Source organism: Neofelis nebulosa, chromosome 17 (genome assembly GCF_028018385.1).
Source record: "Neofelis nebulosa isolate mNeoNeb1 chromosome 17, mNeoNeb1.pri, whole genome shotgun sequence".
Classification (NCBI taxonomy): Eukaryota; Metazoa; Chordata; class Mammalia; order Carnivora; family Felidae; genus Neofelis; species Neofelis nebulosa.
The window spans coordinates 42,054,175-42,074,029 of NC_080798.1; the positions used below are offsets into that span (position 1 = coordinate 42,054,175).

General features: G+C 46.3%; 1 long non-coding RNA gene across 2 annotated transcripts in view; it reads right to left on the bottom strand.

The window, feature by feature from the left end:
* The window catches only part of LOC131499573 (uncharacterized), an 815,236-nt gene that overhangs the window by 371,762 nt on the left and 423,619 nt on the right, over positions 1 to 19,855 (bottom strand). The window lies entirely within an intron of this gene.

Sequence of the window (19,855 nt, forward strand, 5' to 3'; positions counted from 1 at the left end):
ATGCATTCAGATGTCATCCTACACGGTGAATGGGAATATTCAGGAAAATGATGGTCTCATCTAACATTTCACGGGCTGCCATTGCTGTCTGCTTTTAGCAAAACTTGATCCTATTAAAACAAATGCAAATGCAAGACAAGTGCCCTGAATGCCACACTCAGAAAGCACTGTCTCTGATTAATCCTAAATGTGACCGTTCGATGTGTGCACTTTTCTTTTCCTTAAGTATAAAGCCCATTTGTGAAGAAAGATTTGTTCCAACTGATTGCTTGACTACAAATCTCAGCACTGACATCTTTTTTTTTTCTCCTTCGTTACTAAAAGAATCAACTTCAGACCTCTGATTTTTTAAGAGTATTTGGGAGTAGAGAACCTAGGCTTTGATTAGTTGATCCAGGTCCTGGGTAACCCATACCCTATTTCAAACTACCCAGATGTGGGGGTGCTTTAAAGGAAATGTCTCCCAGCTGAGCCCAGTGGTAAAAAGTCAAGTTTGTGAGGCAAACCTCCTGAGATAGAACCCTAGACAGGATTTAAAATACTTACACAAAGTACTTAAAAATGCGCCTGACACAGGTTCCTCTGGGTGACTCAGTCGGTTGAGAGTCCAACTTCGGCTCAGGTCATGATCTCGAGGTTTGTGGGTTTGAGCCCCGCGTCGGGCTCTGTGCTGACAGCTCAGAGCCTGGATCCTGCTTCAGATTCTGTCTCCCTCTCTCTGCCCGCCCCCCCACTCACACTCTGTCTCTCTCTCCTTCAAAAATAAATAAACATTAAAAAAAAAATTTTTTTTTTTTTTAATTTTTTTTCAACGTTTTTTATTTATTTTTGGGACAGAGAGAGACAGAGCATGAACGGGGGAGGGGCAGAGAGAGAGGGAGACACAGAATCGGAAACAGGCTCCAGGCTCCGAGCCATCAGCCCAGAGCCCGACGCGGGGCTCGAACTCACAGACCGCAAGATCGTGACCTGGCTGAAGTCGGACGCTTAACCGACTGCGCCACCCAGGCGCCCCTAAAAAAAAATTTTTTAATGCCCCTGACACAGGGGCACCTGGGTGGCTCAGTAAAGTGAGCATCCAACTTTGGCTCAGGTCATGATCTCACAGTCTGTGAGTTCGAGCCCTGCGTTGGGCTCTGTGCTGATAGCTCAGACCCTGGAGCCTGTTTCCGATTCTGTGTCTCCCTCTCTCTCTCTCAAAAATAAACAAACATTGATAAAAATGTTTCTGACACATATTAATCCCCAGCAGACTTTAGCTAGAATGACTATTGTCCTTGCAGAAGGGGAGAGGGCAGCTCAAGTGCTCTCATCTCCAGGTGAGATTTCTTACTCCAGGGCTCACCTCCACGTTCTCTCTGCCTGTTACACTACAATGAAGGCCAAGCACTTGCTAAGTGCCAGCCACCCTGCCAGGGATTTTGCAAGCATCATTTCACTATAGCTCCTAGAAGGAAGCACAACTTGTGATTCCCTTTATATGCGGGGTGAAGGGGGGCAGGGCACAGAGAGGTGACAGTGATGAGGTAGGTCCAGAGCCTGAGCCATTTGGGCTCGGGCCCTGCAGTCTCTGACCTGTCACATCCAGTAGCCCTCTGACCTGGGTCAGGCAGGATGCTGATGTAAGGGGGAACCTTAGAGAAGTGACATGCTCCCACTGGGCATGACAGATCCCAAGGAAACCTCTAGGAATTGGAAAACAATCCTGGAGGGCCTCCCTGCTTCCTCCAGGGCAAAGGAGGAACAAAGGATAGGAGATGGTAACAAAACCAAAGGGTGAGACCCCAAAGAGACATACTGGGTGACTCAATTATAAGAGGTTCACAAGCAGAGCAAACATCATCAGAACAGTGGGAGCCAGTGGGGAACATGGACTGAATGGAAAGGGATGGAGAGAAACGTATATCTAATTGGGGTTTGGGCTACGTGGTGATACAGTTGTCAAAAATAACAGCATTGCATTTCAGTGAGTGTGAAGTTTATCCTCAATTGGTACTAAGTTTGTAAACGACACAGAGCTGAGAAGGGTGGGGCAGAACAGGAGATGGGATGGCCGGAGGCCACAGGAGTGACACTCTAGGGCACAGGGCGGAGGCATGCTGGGGGCATAGGAGGGGCTACCTGAGTCACAGACCTGGAGTCACAGCTACTCAGCCTCGCTGACTGTCCCTCCTGTGGGCCTGATCTGAGCCTTGGGGGCCCTCCGTCGCTCATGCTACCTTGTCAGCACCCCACCTTCTGCTCCGTGGTCCAGGCTCCATGCACAACACATCGGCAGAAGGTGAAGGGAGACACCGATAAGTACAAATGCTTTCTTAGCCCCCACGAAAGAGGCCCAGCATGTGGACTCCCTGCAAATGTCTCCACCTGTTAGCTGCTGCCCCATCTCCCCGGGAGCCAAGGCAGGGTGCAGCCCAGGAACCAAGAAGTCCTCCCTCCTGGGTGGGTGCCTTGGCCACACTGGGATAAGGTGATGTGGAAATCAGTTCGTGTCCTCCATCATTATTTGAGCAATGAAAAGGTCTCACAGAGGCCTGACCCCCATTCTTTGCCAAGGCCATGATCTTGAACGCTCAACGTATTCTCATTGTAATTTGAAAAAAATGATTTGATCTGTATTATTCTCTACCCTCCAAACCAGACCCCCAGCCACCTGTGTCCTGGCACCACTTGCCCCTGGGAGTTGGCAACGTGCATGAAGCTCTGTCTCCCCTCCATTCACGCTTCCACATCTGCACCTCCCTCTGCCTAGAACGTTTCTTCCTACGTCATCTTTCTAGCAGTTTGCTAATTCCTCTCAAGACCCAGCTCATGTCCCGATGTCTGCAAACATGCCCAGTGCTGCTGACTCTGCTCCTACCCCTGTGTTCACAGTGTTTACGGCACCCCGCTGGCGCCTGGTCTCCCTCAAGACCCAACAGCTACTTACCAGGGGGGGCTAGGACTCCATTGTTCTATCCTCCCAGCATGGTACCACGTAATGGGCAAATGCTCGTTATGGATCGAGAACACACACACAATAAAGAGAACAGCACTCTGCCAAGATCTTCCTTCTTCTGGGTCCAGGGCCGCCTGCTAGGGATATGCCTCAGGGCCGCAGTGGGACCAGTGGACATTCTCCCACCGCACGTCTTCCATGGCCCAGGTCTTCCGTGTTCTGCTGAAGGCAGGACTTCCTGCACCCACAGGGTCTGGAGCAGGGGAGCCTCTTGTATCAACCACAAAAACAGAATTGAAAAGGATAATGATTTCCCCGTGTGTGAGGGGAGAAAAGGCCATTTGTCTCCAGTCTGCAGTTGACATATGCGTTCAGGCCTTTTTCTTTTCCTTCTTTTAATTACTATTATTAATTCTAAACTCCTCAACATAGAGGGGATCTAAGTGACCAGTAGGAAAAGGATAGTCTTGTTATGCACTGAAATTCTGGGCCTGTGCTGGGAATCGTCAAGCAAAGAAATTGGCTAACCCAGAGGGTAAGCGGCCCCACCTCCAGAGTCCAGAGCAGCTGCTGCCTGGGATCCAGGGAAGGCCTTGATGCAGGGTTGCCATGGCGACAGAGCTGTCACAGGCCCAGGGCCTTGCTGGGTAAGCACAAATGGATGGCATGCAGGATCCCTCTTTTCAATTGAAGATTACCACTAATTTGCAATTAGTTGGAGGAAAATTGGAGATGGAGAAAAAGGAATTGCTCCTTTCAGCAAACAGCCACAACTACTGAAACTGACTTTTCCCCTGAGTCACCGTGGACAGGGAAGAAAACTTGTATCTCAAAAGAACACAGGCGATGGTGCTGGATAGAAGGAATGGATCCTGGTTCTCCCATGTCAGGGCTGTGTTACCTTGAAGAAGTCTTAGCCTCTCTGGCTTTACTTTCTTCAGCTATCAAACCAACACATGGTTAATATGAAGGTTAAATGAAATAACAGTAGTTAAGTGCCCAGCTAACGCTGAGTCTCACTGTCACTCTTGAGATTTTTCACTCATTCACAAAGTCTTCTCCCCTTTCCTTGCCATTCTCTCTATCCAATTTGTTCATTTTACTAATACTCATTAAGCATCTTTCTGCCCTGGCGTAGTCTAGAAACTGCCGCTCATCAGGTCCACAGGCAGCTATCAGTCAGAATCACATCCTACTTATAGCCCTACAGGGCATTTCACGTTCGCCACCTTCTCCATGATGTCTTCCAGGGTCCATCAGCCCCTTCTCTTCTGCATTCCTGCCAACCGGGAGAGTCAAGACTCTCCCTTGACCCTCAGCACAAGATCTTCGTAGGTCCTTTAGGAGCTGGAAAGATTCCAGGAGCTGAGGTTCATAGGGCTGATAGCCCAAGGCAACAATAAAGGCAGGGACTGTGAGAAAAGGAGAGTCAGGACTTGCTAAGTCTGAGATCTGAGATCTTCCGGAACAGGGACTGGGCTCTGCTCATCTCTGAGGTCTGACCCCCAGGATGACCATGCAGAGTGGGCACCAGATCGCTGGCTGGCTGGGGAAATCCCGCTGGAACAGCTAGAACAAACTGAGCTGTTCCCTCTGCCTAGAGGGCCCTTCTCCTCTGTGCCTTGCAGAAACCCACACTTCTGGCTTCAAGTCCAAGGACCCAGAGTATACATGGGAAAGAGTCTCTTGGTCTCTCTGTGCATCCACCCACCCCTACATTGTCAGGAGGAGCTGAGAGCTAGTCCAGAGGGGAGAAGTGCTGGACATTTGTCAAACAAGCTCCTGTTATCCCTCCTCCCAAAGGCCACGCGGCACGGGGGCTAGAGGTACAGACTGTGCCCAAGTCCTGCCTCTCACTAACTGTGTGACCTTGCACAAGTTACTTCTTGAAGCTACATTTCATTCTTTGCAAAAATGAGTAATGATGATTTGGTATTTCCAGGGAACAGCCTGCTGTCCAAGTCTGAATCGCAGGGCCAGGAGTAAAAGCTGTTCTCGTTCGAAAATCGGGACACGAACCAGTAAGTGCAGCAGGAGCTTCACGGTGACGGGAGTGAAGAACTCAGGCCCCTGGCCTGCAAGAGCCGGGCAGTAAACCAGAAGGAAACCAAGGCTGCCATGCTGTACACAAAGCTGGCATCCAGAGCAGCACTGGCACTGGCGTTTCCAGCTCACCTTCTTCCTGCTAGAAGGGATGACATTGACTAATGGAGGATCATCCACCCACACAGTAAGCCACAAGGAATTTTGAATTCCATTACCCAGCAACTCGTCCGAGATGCCTCTCGGCTCACCCTCAGACGGGAAGTCTCACCCAGCAAATGGAGGGCCCTGGGAAGCAGAATGGTTCACGGGGATGGAAGGCTGGCTAATTAAGTCCTTGACCAACACCAAGCTGTTCTCCCCTCATGATGCCTTTCCCCTTTCTGGTAGAGGTGGAAAGAGGGCAGAAAGGGTCAGAACAACCATGTTCTAACAACTGCTCCACTGTGGGAGCCTGGAGAGGGGATCTGATCTCTTTGAGTTCCATGTGCCTTCTCTAACAAATGAGAATACTACTGCTTCCCATGAGGGAAGAAATGTGTGCAGCCCTCGAAAAAGCCCTCGGAAGCCCAAGATCACTGATGAGGGACACTGGCCATCATTGGTGACAGTGACCTGCAGAAGGTTTTATCGTCATCCCCATAAAGACAGCTTTCATTTTTCAAATGTGGGGTCCACCGATCTTGGGGGCTTACCATTCATTAGTTCATATACTCTCAAAATAATGGACAGGGATGTTCTTATTATACCCCTCATGACAGCAGGGTGATTGAAACTCGGGATTAACGACTCGCCAATGGTCACACCACTTCTTAAATGCTCAAGACAAAATGTGCACCTATCCCTCTGACTCCACAGCCCGTGTCTCCAACCCCATCCCATCCTGACACCATTAATCTAGACCACTTACTGAATCCCAGAAACCCTGAGGGGCTTTGGGTCTGCGTTTTACAGTAGTAATTTAATAGCATCACAGCTATTAGGTAATGCAAGTCCTACTTTAGAGTTTGTTTTTTTCTGGATCACAGGGTACAGGGCATGTGAAGGAGTATTTTCTGGCCAATCTCTGATTAATGCTGGGTGTTAGGGTAAGGCGGACTCTTGTAAATAATTCAGCTGCCACTGAAACACTTTCATCAATACCTCTCACCACTGAGCACCAGCTAATACTTGTACTTCTATCTGGGGGTGGCTTCCTAAAGGGAAAACAACCAGGGGCGCCTGGGTGGCTCAGTCGGTTAAGCGGCCGACTTCAGCTCAGGTCACGATCTCACGGTCCGTGAGTTCGAGCCCCGCGTTGGGCTCTGGGCTGATGGCTCAGAGCCTGGAGCCTGCTTCCGATTCTGTGTCTCCCTCTCTCTCTGCCCCTCCCCCATTCATGCTCTGTCTCTGTCTCAAAAATAAATAAAACGTTAAAAAAAAAAAAAATTCTCTCTAAAGGGAAAACAACCAGCAATCAAAAGAGCTGGGCCTAGGAATGTGGTCCCTTGCTCGTGGCTCATGAGCAGACTTTCTCTACCGTGACACATCAGCTCAGCCTGCCAGCAAAGACTCAAGTTTTGCTGGCCAGGATGGTTGATGATCAAAGCACGGTCTTTAAGATTTACCACGCATCCCAAAAGAACCCTAAACTGTGCATTGTTTACCCTTTAACGAACACACACTTATTAAACACCTGCCACAACCACTGTTCCTACATCCTGGCTGAACCAGCATCACCTAGCAAGGAGACGATAGATAGAAGTGGATACCTAGATGCCACTCCTGCTGTGTTGAACCAGAACCTCGTAGATGAAGTCTAAGCATGCATTCAGAGAGTAGGTGCTCAATAATTTCTATGAGTTTACAGCAACGACAAGAACTGTGGCTTCTCGGGGTAATACTGTCTGATGCTGCACAGACACTGGCTCCACTACTTACCAGTGCTACATGACCATGAACAGGATTCTTGGTCTTTCTGGAACCTTAGTTTACTCTTCCACAAAATAGGCAAATTAATAGGGAACTTTAGCAGCTTTTTTGAGACGTAATTCAGATGCCCTACAATCCATCTATTTAAAATGTACAGTTCAATGGCTTTTAACATATCGGGCATCCATTCCACAATCAATTTTAGAGTATTTTCATTTCCCCCAAAAGAAACTCAACCCCCTCTCATCCCCCCCCCCAGTCCTAAGCAACCATTAATCTACTTTTTTCACTATAGATTTCCCTAATCTGGACATTTCTTATCAGTGGAATCATGTTACACACACACACACACACACACATACATTGTTCTTTGTGACAGACTTCTTTCACCCATGTTGAATCACGCATTAGTATTTCATTCCTTTTTATTACCAAATATATTCCATTAAATAGATATGTCACATTTTGTTTATATGTTCATTAGTTGATGGATACTTGGTATTTTTTTCATATACTTTTTGGCCATACATAGACCTTCTTTGGAGAATCTCTATTCAGATCCTTTACTCATTTTCAATTGGTTTGCCTTTTTATTATTGAGTTGAAATATATTTTATATATTCCAAATAAAGTCCTTTTTTGTTTCGATGTCAGTTTATACACATATTTTTTCTTTTGTTGCTTATATTTTGTGTGTCATATCTAAGAAGCCATTGCTGAATCCAAGGTCACAAAGATTTGTACCTATGTATTCACCACAGAATTTTTAGTTTTTATTCTTACATTTGCATACTTTTTACAAATTTGTTAAATGTTTATTTATTTTTTGAGAGAGAGAGTACAAGTGGGGAAGGGACAGAGAGAAATAGAGACACAGAATCCGAAGCAGGTTGTAAGGCTCTGAGCTGTCAGCAAAGAGCCCGGTGCAGGGCCTGAACTCACAAACCATGAGATCATGACCTGAGCTGAAGCTGGACCTGTAACCAACTGAGCCACCCAGGTGCCCCTACATTTGCATACTTAATTGGAGCTCATTTGTGTATATGATATAAACTAGTGGTGTCCACCTTCATTCTTTTGCATGTGGATGTCCAGTTTTCCCTGAACCATTTGTTGAAAAGACTATTCTTTCCCTCACAGAACGGTCTTGGAATCCCTTTTAAATATCAAGTGACCAAAATGTGAGAATTTCAATTCAATTTCTGTAATTTTAATTCTTATACCATTGATCTATATGTCCACTCTTAAAAACGCTAGTTCTGCAGGGTCTTAATTACCATAGCTTTGTAGTAAGATTTGAACTCAGGAAGTACAAGTCCTTTTAACTTTTCTTTTTGTTTTTTTTTTTTAAGATCCTTTTGGCTACTCTGTATGTCTTGAATTTCCATATGAACTTTAGATCAATTTGCCACTTTCTGCAGAGGAGTCAGCTGGGATTTTGATAGAAAGTGCACTGAATCTGTAGATTACTTTGAGTAGTACTGCCGCCTTAAAAATAATAGGTCTTCTGATCTTTGAACACAGGAGGTCTTTCCATTTATTTAGGTCTGTAATTTCTTCCCACAGTGTTTTCCAGTTTTCACTAGTCTTGCATTTCTTTTGTTCAATCTATTACTATTTTATTCTTTTTGATGTTATATTAAATGGGCTCTGTTGCTTAAGCACAATGTTACAGTGGTAAGAGCAGACATCCTTGTCTTATTTCTGCTCTTGTGGGCAAGCATTAAGTCTTTTACCACTAGGTATAGTGTTAGCTGTGGGTTTTTTATAAATGCCCTTTATTAGGTTGAATAGGTTCCCTTCTATTCCTAGTTTGTTGAGTATTTTTATCATGAAAGGGTGTTGAATTTTATCAAATGCTTTTTTCTGCATCCTTTAAGATGATTGTTTGGTTTTTGTTCCTTATTCTACTGATCTGGTGTATTAAGGTAATTGACTTTGGATGTTAAAGCAACCTTGCATTCCTGGGAGAAATCCAACTTGGCCACAGTGTATAATCCTTTTTATATTGTTAGATTTGTTATGATACTATTTTGATAAAGATTTTTGCATCTATACTCATAAAGGATATTAGTTTATAGTTTTCTTTTCCTGTAATATCTTTGCTTAGTTTCACTATCCAGGTAATACTGGCCTCCAGAATGAATTGGAAAGTGTTCCCTCTTCTAATATTTGAAAAATTTTGTGAATAACTGGTATTAATCTTCTATAAATGTATGATAGAATTTACCAGTGAAGGATTTACCATCTAATGCTGAGCTTTATCTTTTTGGGAAAGTTTTTGATTACTAATTAAATCTCTTTATCTCTTAAAGGTCAATTCTGACGTTTCTATTTCTTCTTGAGTCAGTTTCAATAGTTTGTGTCTCTATAAGAATTTTCCTTTTAATCTAAGTAATCTAATTTATTGGCATGCAATTGTTCATAGTATTGCCTTATACTTTATTTTTATATTTCCATAAGGTCAGTAGTAATATCCCTTCATTTATTTTTTATTTTAGTATTTTCAGTAGTTTTTTCTTAGATAGCCTAGTTAAATCAACTTGTCAATTTTGTTGATCTTTTTGAAAAGCCAATGTTTGGTTTCACTGATTTTCTCAACTGCTTTTTCTATTCTCTGTTCAATTAATTTCTACTCTAATCCTTATGAATCCTGTCTTTCTGCTTGTGTTGAGTTTAGTTTCCTTTTCTATTTTCAGTATTTTAAGATGGAAGGTTAAATTTTTAATTTGAGATCTTTCCCTTAAATTATAGGCACTAACAACTATAAATTTTGCTCTAAGCACTGAGATAGCTGTTTTGCATAAGTTTTGGTATGGTGTATCTTCGTTTTCATTTATTTCAAAGTATTTTCTAATTCCCCCTGTGACTTCTTTGAGCTATTGGTTATTTAGTAGTCTGTTGTTTAATTTCTACATGTTTGTGACTTTTCCAAATTGCTTTCTATTAATTAATTTCCAGTTTCATTTCATTGTGGCCAAAGACCATACTTTGTACAATATTAATCCCTTTTACACTATTGAAGATCATTTATGGTTTATAATATGGTACATCCTGGATATCAATGCATTCTTGAGAAGACTACTCTGCTGTTGTTGGATGGAGTGTTCTATAAATGTTAGATCTAATTTACATACAGTATTTTTCAAATCTTCAGTTTCCTGCTTTGTTGGCATAGAGTTGTTCATAGTATTCCTTGATACATTTTTTAAAAATTTCTGTAGGGTCAGTAGTAATATCCCCTTTTTCATTTCTGATTTTAGTAATTTGAATAGTTCTGATTTTTCCTTAGTGGATTATTGCCATCTACAACTTTAATTTTTGAAATGTCTGTTTCTCCCCTCAATTCTCTAAGCCTTTGCTTCACGTATTTTGGGGCTCTGTTGTTAGATGCATACATGTTTATAGTTGTGGCTTTCTGATGGATTGATACTTTCTCATCAAAAAATGTTCCTCTTTAATTTTAGTAACATGTTTTTTGTTGTTCAAGTATACTTCATCTGAGATTAGTATCCTGACCACAGTCACCGGGGTTTTGTGAGGGATTAAAAGAGCTAATCCATATAAATCACATAGAAAAGCATGTGGCACAGGGCAAATGTTTGATAAACACTAGCTAATACTGTTACCCATGTGACACTGTTGCAGTGGCCTTACATGCCTGAGCTCAGGTAAGTCTTGCCACATCCAACCCTGTGGTGCACACAGTTCTCTATATTTTATAAAAGACATTGAGGAACAGAGTTCACCTAGATTGTCCAAGATCCTCAAATCAAGACACTGGTCCAGTTGGATCCTTCCTACTCCAAAGCCCAACCTCTGTTCTGTATGCTCTGCCTGCATGGAATGGCCAAAGTAGTTAACTTTATAGTAAAACTGAAGGCAAATTGTAGCGGCCAATGGACTTGGAGGTCATAAGAGCTTGGAATAAATCTTGGAGCCACTAATCACTGGCTTGAGGGCTTTGAACAAATTCTTAACCTCTGCAGGTCTCAGCTTCCTCATCTATGACATGGTGGTGGTGATGGTGCTTCCACCAAAGGTCATTACGAGGATTAACCGTGACAAACCGCGAAATTTACAAACCACAAATTTCCTGGCACCTACAGTTCAGTCAGTAAAAGGTGGCTGCTATTGACGTTATAATTCTCATTACTACTAAGAATATGTGCGTTAACATATCTACCAGAGTATCTAAGAACTGCCACAAGGTAGACAAAAGGAAGATACGTTGTGTTTAAAGAAAGGAGCGGTCTCCCCTGACTCAAGGACCGTCAGAGGATTCCTGAGAAATGTGACATTTCTGTAGGACCTTGAAAAAGGTAGAATGAGGGTAGATGAGCAAGGTATGACTGGCCTGGTGAACAGCAGAGCCAAGGCACCAAGGTAGACAAGCACTTAAATGGCAGGGAATGTGAAACATGCTGGAATTCCTGTGTCCACACAGCTCTGGCCTCCTTTGAGAGTGCCATCCTAAATTCTTGGTGCCATAAAAGTTAAAGCACACCAATAAAGGAAGAACAGGTGGCTGAAGATACAAAAGGAGTGATATCATAAAGCAAGAATCTACATTATCTCTTTACCCCACCACTGTTCTCCCCCTCCTGCTTGCCTTTATCTCACATGAGTTTATTCAGAGCCCATCTGTCTGGTGCTAAAAGCTCTGTAGGGTGCAGAGGACTGGTTTGGAGAAGTAGCATCCTGGAAAGCTCAAAGCTCCCCTCAGTTCTGTGCTCAGCCCAGGTATCCTCAGCCCAGGACCTTTATGGCATCCCTAGAATCTGGACAGTGGTGAAGGAGTGAAGGATCCAGCTGAATCCAGGGGGAAGAGGTAGGAGAAGATGCTGGGATCTTGCATCCTTCAGCACCACTCTGGAGAACACTGGACTATGGGCATGGTTCCCTACTCCTACCTTATCAATTCTGCCACTGTGATCTCCTTCACACAGCACCCTGACCTCCAAGGTGGAGGAAACGAGGGATATCTGCATGAGGGGCATCGGCACGGGCTGCCACTTTCTGGGACAAGCCCTCCCTCTAATCTGCTCTGAACTGGGCTTTGGGCTCATCAATTTCACAAGCATGACTCAACGATGACTTCGCTTTTCCCCAACAGTCTGTGTGTTGGTATTCTTTTTATAGGCTTCCTATAGCTCAAGTGAGGCTCAAAGAGGCAAGGTCATTTGCCCAAGGTCCCAAAGTAATAAGTAAAGTAAGTCAAGAGCTATACAACTTCACTCACAATGCTATCAATCCTTTTTGTTTAGGGGCATGGGACACCAGACAGCTCAGGGGTGCTCCTGAAATATACCAGATGTGGCAAAGCTGAAGCGAAGGAACCATGTATTACCTGTTGGGCTCAAATCACAGGCCCACCTCAGGGTAATGAGGGAAGTAAATGGAAGGAGGCAGGGACAGGAGAGAAGGGCCAGCAGGCAGGTGGAAAGTCTCACTGACAGCGTCCAGTGAGCTGGGCAAACGAGACAAGGCGATCTTCAATGCCAGGTCAGAATTTAGAAAGTATCTCATCTTTATCCCACCAAAGGACACAGCCCAGCCACCAGGAGTCTAGCACCTTGCAATTAGGGGGGAGGGGAGGAGGCTCAGACTTGGGTTCAAGTCTCCAGTCCATGAGATCAGGGACTGGCAAAACCAAAGGAGTAGCAATGACATTAATTTATCACCCATTATTCATCAGAAGCTCTTATACCTTTCATTTCCTTATAGTCCCCACCGTGCCCCAATAAGGGATTAGTCTGTACACCTATTTTAATAAATGAGGATGCTGCAGCCATGATAAGCTAGTGGTTTACAAGCTCCATGTCCCCTCCTTCTGTGGCACACAGGTGGATGACACTTCCCAGCACATGGCTTTTATGTGGCTCCAGAACGCAGTCCGATGAAATTGGGAAAGACGCATATAGGTCTCATACATACTGCTTGGTCCTCATATTTCCCCACAAGGTCCTCCACACCCCCCTTCACTTGTCTGTTGGCTGGACTCAGAAGCCCCCAAAAGAAGGAGCCCGGGTCCCTGAGTGACAGCTTGGAACAAGCTGAGGTAGAGCCTTCAGCAAAAGCCCGGGAGATGCAGCCCTCTAGATAACCAGTCGTGAGCCCCACTGCTCTGTCATTTCATCACTGTGACCTTGGTGTCCCTTTCTGCACAAGATAAGGATGAGACGGGGTGATGCCCAAGGCTCCTCGAAGACTGCGACAAGGAGATGTGTATGCTTCTTTAAGGGGAGGAAGAAGAAAGATAGCGAGGACTCCTCCTCCTTCCCAGCAGCTCTGCGGCCTTTCTTTGGGGCCATCTGTGGGGCCTGTGCAGCACCTCCATTAGAACGCAGGACACGTGCAAGGGTGGCGCCCGTACCCTTGACACCCTTCCCGGCATTGTCACTGATGCATCGGTTCATTTTCACCCACGACAGGTGTGACCTACTTACGGCCACCTCCCCGGGGAGCGGTCACTACGATGACATCAACCCCTATTCAAGCCGCCCTGTCCCCTTTGGTCTGAAGGTCCAGCACCTCCCAGAGGCACAAGCCTAAGGGATACTTGTCTTCCTTCCTTCTTGCCTGGACACTCCCTACAGGGCAGTGACATTTCATTTTCCACGGAGGCTCGCAGCCGGCTCCACCGTGCTTGGTCCCGGGAGACCTGCAGAGAAGGCGACAGCTGCCTGCTCAGGGCCATGAAGGCCATTTCTGCCACCAGAGTCCTAAACAGGGGACATGCCTGGCTTCCTAAAACCCTCCCTAGGTTATTTGCTGGCAGTGTTATTTCTCTCCCCGTCTCGCTTCTCCATCTCCCTCCCGTGAATATCTGTCCTCACCAGTCACTCTCCAGAGGCATTTGTCTGCTGGGAAAATAGCAGTTGGCAGCAAAGGTCACGGCGGCCAGTTCTGGCTCGCCGCATACAAATGTGCCTTTTAGCTGTGGGCCCTGCAAAGAGGGACCCAGTCCTATTATTGATAAATCCTTGAAAAGACTCTAATGTATCTTCATTTCAGGGAAAACAACTGCCTTCAAGGTTGCACCAAGAAAATAAAGCAGGCGGCCTGGTGACTGATTCGAGAACTTGGCATTTTCCCGAAGATTAAAAGATTATAACACTTCTATTAGGATCACTCCGCCACGCTGTATTGATCTCATCAGGGAAGCCACTGCAGGTCTAATATGAACAGAGCGCGTTCGGGAATTAATCACGGGGGGTTTTATTACGGTTCATAGGGCGTTTCGTTCAAGCCGCATCGTTTGCAATATTTATGGCCCCGCTCCCCGGCCGTTATTAAGTGCACGGAGCTGGGCCTGCTGGGTTAGAACACAAAGTCATTCTTCAAAAGTAAATCTTATCTAAACTGTGCACACAAAGCCAATTATCTTTTGATTTACATTTTAATTCTGCGGCAGAAGCCCCAAGTGGGAATGGGAGGGGCCAGAGATGCAGATCTGGAAGGACCCGGTTCCCATCCCACACCAGCCCCCTTCCTGCAGAGGCAGGACCTCAGACAAACCTCCAAGCCTCCGGAGCCTATAGGAATCCTTCCAGATCTGTAGGAGGAGGGCCGCAGCATTTCCCTCCCAGCGTGAGAACTAGGGAGAGGGGATCCCGGAGCATCTGTCCTAGGGGGCAGGCACACAAAACTCAGCAAAGTCCTGCTACCTGATGGGAGCATTGTTTCTTCTTTTAGGAGATCCCACCTGACTTGAATTCTGGAGAGACCAATCTAAGTGGAAAATCCAGTAAAAACAGGATGAACTTTTTTTTTTAATCCCAAACTTAAGAGAAACACAGGAGTGTGCTTTATGACCCACGGAAGCTAGTTCCTAGTTCACCGGTTTCCACCTCCTGTTCTTATCTTGGGGATCAGGGATGCCTGTATTTAGCCCACAACGAGGGGCAAACCATTAGCTCTCAGGTAAAGGCCATCTTCAATCTCAGTGAATTGTTGTGAAGAATTAAACAAGATAGAACGGAAGAGGCTTAGTCCAGGATCTTACACTGAGTACACACCCAGTAACTGAAGACTTTATCACGGGAAGGGGGAGAAGCAAATAGCCTGAGGCACGGGTAATACCAGTAATCACAGCAGTGGGCCTAGTAACCATGGCAGTAAGCCTAGCAGAGTCGCAGGGACTGCAGCAGCAAACAGGACAACAGTGGTCATGGCAGTAGCACCCGTACTGGTGGCAACAGTGAGACCAGCAGTGGTTGTGGTAACGGTGGTGAAGAAGTGTCCAGGCCCCAGCGCTCGCTCCCTGTGTGACGGTAACCCAGTCACTTAACCTCTCTGAGCCAAAGTCTTAACGTTTATAAAACGGCAGTGAAAACACCTCACTCTCACAGATCTTGTCCATACCGAATCCGATGTCATGCAGAAAGCTCTGCCTGGCCTACAGCGGCTCAGAAAGCTTTTGTTTCCTTCCCGATCAGCCTCCACCTACCCCTTATCTCTTGTTTTCTCCCTGTCCTGAGCTTCCGAGTCTCCAGCACTCTACGCCCACACATCCGCAGTTGGAGTCTGTGAACTGGGATAACGGGAAGAGACTAGATCAGGAGGCCGGTGGGCGGGGTTGATACCAGATGGAAGCCCTCGTGCTTGTATCCTCGTCCCAGTATGATGTGTAGACAGAAGGAGAAGAGGCAAGTAAGCCCTTCGCATGGGCCTGGCCACCAAGGGCATTCAATGCCGGGTGTCCCCAGAGAAAGACTCTTCACCTTCCTGACCTCAGTTTCCCCAGCTACACAACAGGCATCATGGATATCTTTTCTATTTAACAGTGATGCCCAGACTAAGGAACCTGCTAGAGCTTCTTGGGCTCTAGAAGGGCTTCACCGTCTCTCCATTCACAGAGCCTGATACAGTCCCTGCATACAATAGGTGTCCAATTAGTAATGATTGCATCACTCTGGCTGCAAAAGAATTCTCTGCCACATATCACTGTCAGGAAGTCACGTGGTATCTTTCACTTGAACATGTCTAGTCTCAAGGAGTTCATCATCCCAAGACTCGGTCCATTTCCCCATCAAATAACTGTAGCTTCCTAATACGGAACGGAAATCTACAGCCCCGTTGCTGCCCCTCCCCCTTATCCCGGCTCATGCCCTTGGGATCACAGGAAACACATCGATAGGACAGTGCTCCCAGTACTACGTAACATGCCCTCAGCCCTTCTTTCTCACAGGCTGAGTGATACCAGTCCTTCCACCGTTTATCTCATGACATGGCTCTTTCGCTTCCCAGCCCAGCAAGCACCGACTGCACGTGCAGCTCAACAGGCCTGCGCTGTCATCTAGAACACAGCCACGGGAAACAGCTGCCTGCCTCTGCTTACAAGTGTCTCCCATGACGTGGCCACCCTCTCGGCCGCTCCGCTCAGGCCCTCAAGCCGAGCCCAACTCCAGGCACAGTTTGACCAGTTCAGAGAGACACCCCGGCCCCTAGCCCAGCACCGGCATGTAGTAAATACCCAGGAAGGCATGTTCAGTCAATGTTCCCCACCTGGATATCACCTTCCTCCTTCTAAAGGTACACGGTTACTAACCTCCTTGTCTTGTAGGGAAAGCTAAGGGAGAGGCCGACCCGGCATGGGTCCCATAGGACAGAAGCCAAGAGTTTGAGCATCTGGACCAGTGAATAAGCTGGATCTACTGGTGTGCACAGAACACAAGAGAGCAACAGCGAGCTCTGCTAGCCAGAGAGAGGACCGACAGGTGTCTCGCCTAGAAGGACAGCTTGAGACAAAGTCCCTCACCAGCGGGCGGATGCCAGAATCCTAGGATGGAGGGGCTTGGGGGGTGGCATGCCCGCGGATTAAGTTAGGGACAGGCCCAAAGAGGTAGAACAGAGAGCAGACAGTGAAAGTCAAGTGTGCTGGCTAGAGAGAAATTCTAAACCCATAATGGGGACAGGGCTTCTGACGGACGTGTGTGACCCTGCGGCCAGACATCAGCCAGAGGCACATAAGCTTGGTCTGTGGCAGCCAGCACCACTGCTTCCTGAGACAAAAGAGGGAGCAGCAGGAGAGAAGAACAAGTGAGGGAAGGAAGAGGAAGAGCAAGAGAGCGAGCAGAAGGGTGAGAGTGGACGGAAGTGGGTGGGTGAGAGGGTCGGCCAGAAGGAGGAGATCCATGGCGTATTCCAACATTAAACCCCAACCCCGTGAGCACTTCACAAACTTGGCTGAGCGAACAAGGCATCTTCACCGTAAAAGAGACTTGCGTTTCCCTCCACCCCCAGTGTCCCGCCTCCGCGGCAGGAGATGCACAGCAGTGTTACCACCACACGTCACGCACCTTGTAAGCCCGCTGGCTCCGCTGGCTCCGCTGGCTTCCTAGGAAACCCAGGTAGCACTTCCAGGAGGCCTGTAGCTGGGAGCTCGACGCAAACGTCCCTGGAAGAAAAGAGCGCCTGTCACGTGTTCGGTTTTTAGCTGAGAAAACCCACCGCTTCCGGAAGTGACAGAAATACAGCTTTGTGGATTTCGAACAAACAGGCAAGAGCACATCAGTTAAACAGCACAGCCCTGGTTCTTGCCCTTTCATCGGACAGGGAGTGGCTGCCTGAGGGCACAGATACCGAAGGGTTTCCAGCACACAATTAGAAGGACACCACGGGCTACCACTAAAGACCCGTGCATTTTGTGATCCTGAATCCGGAGGCTAATTTTCAGAGGTTTATAAAGCAACTGTAAAAATAGCTCTCATACTGGCTCAATTTGAGAATACTCGTGCTAAAGCTATAGCTCCTAATCTTCCCCATTAAAGTTTGACACACACTTTAAATTGAATATATACATGTAGATATATGTGTATAGGAATACATGCATATGCATGAATGAAATAATAGACGGTACCCCATCTGCACACTCCTGGTGAGCTCTCAGTGCGGGATGAATTCTGTACATGCTGAATGAGAAGAGAACAGTATGCAGTTGCCATGCAGCACAAATACACAAACACAAGTCTGACTGTTGGCCAGTTAGGCTTATGAAATCGTCTAGGAAAACAAAAGCCATCAATTCAAAGAGGTTAAAGACAAATCCCAAAGGCAGGAATGCAAACCACCAATCAACATATAAAAAGTTGCTCAGTCCTTCAGACAACAGAAGAAACAGAACAGAACCAGTAATGATTATCTTTTAATTTGGCAAAAACTAATTAAAAATACTAATATTCAAAGCCAGCAAGGCTGTGGGAAGACAGTTACTCCCATTCATCAGTGAGGCAAATAGACATGGAAGTAGGTACAACACTGCCTTTTGAGGTGTCTACTAACAAACAGCCTTGAAATTGTTTATTGGACACAGTAAAGATAGACGTTCTGTTTGTTTTGGTTTTTGGTGGGGTTTTTTTCTTTTGTTTGTGTAATCACAAACAGAAAATCTAGCCAAGACAAGAAAAGTGATGTTCCAACATGAACGTAGGGAAGAGGAGAATCATGGGATGAAAAGAGGCTTGAACAAGGAAACGGACGTGAGCAGTCCAGACAAGAGCTTTCCTCCAGAACCATAACTGCCTAAAGGTTTTACCAATTGCCCTGTGAAGAAGGATCAGAAGGGAGATCAGAACTACTCTGCAGTCACCTGTCACTGTGGGCTTACGGTGACCTAGAAACCTCTATTAAGAACATGCCTGGGGCTGGGGCAGGGGGCGGTCCAGGCAACCTCAGCCAGTCCCTGTGTTTTCACAAGAAAAGGAAAATCTTCAGAGAATACTATAAAGCACCAAGTGAGGCTGGTTCCATGGAGACTCTGGGGCCTGAGTGGGAAAAACAAGATAGCATTCCCCGAAAGCTCTTGAAGAGCCCCAAACCCAAGGGGGCTCATTTCTATCTGAGATGGACAGCAGCTCCTTGCTCATGGCCATTGAATGCCTTTCCTGCTGCCTGTGTTCTCAACACTGCTCCCCACCAGCAAGGATGAGCAACATCGAGGTATCTCATGTGCCACTGGACTTACACTTTTCCCACAAAAACCGTCTTCTCCAAAACAGACACAAATGCAATTCTGGAAAGGGAAGGCAAGCCAGGAGTGATTTCAGGATGTCAAGTGACTCATGTGGCTGTGTAAGTCTCTGGTCCTGTGTCTCTACAGGTTGCAAGGCTTTCTCACCTTCTCTTTGTATTAAAAAAAAAAAAAGAAGTTGTTCAGATTTATAAACAAAGTTCCTGATGATGGCTGCCTAGTTAGTATTCACACTCAACATGCATTATTTGGAGGGTTTTCTATTATTATCTGGCCAGAGACTGTTCAGGAATGTCCTCGTTGAAGAAGCCATGAGCCTCGCCTTCATTCCTGGTACTTACTTCAGTGACTTTCCAGGATCAAAGGGCTCAAATAGAACACCTTCAACTAGATAGAAATTAACCATCCAAAAAGTTCAAGTTGTGGGCATTCACTTCTATATTTGAATCTGCTGGGAATATATTTTATCAATTCAATACATTGATTCTGCAAATGCTTATTGTGTCCTCATCAGGCACTGTTCCGGGTGCCCCAGAACAAGCAGTGAAGCAAAGAAAACTTCCTTGTCTGCATAGACTCTGCACTCTGAGAGGGGACACATACAGTGAAGAAGTCAAGGTTCAGAGCTTGCTGGTTTGCAAGCTCTCCCTCCACCTCTTCTCCCTGCCCGGTGGCCTGCAGCTCCAACTCCTCGGGGCCATGGGAGTCACCACAGGCTCTGTCTACCCCACGTGAAGCTCTATTTCTGCACGGAGGCAGCCTACCATCTGCCTTGCTCTGACACGGTGGGGGCAGTAACACGGCTCTGGCATGGTGAAGGGATTTGGTAGTAAAACGGAGATACATGTCATAGACCTGGCCCCAGAAACCAGGTGAAAGCCACATTTCATGCCCTAACAAAAGTAGCCTCATGAGAGAATTCAAAGAGTTTTGTTTCAAACATACTGTAGTCGAGGTGCATCTGGACGTGTAGGTCAGGATGCTTGGTG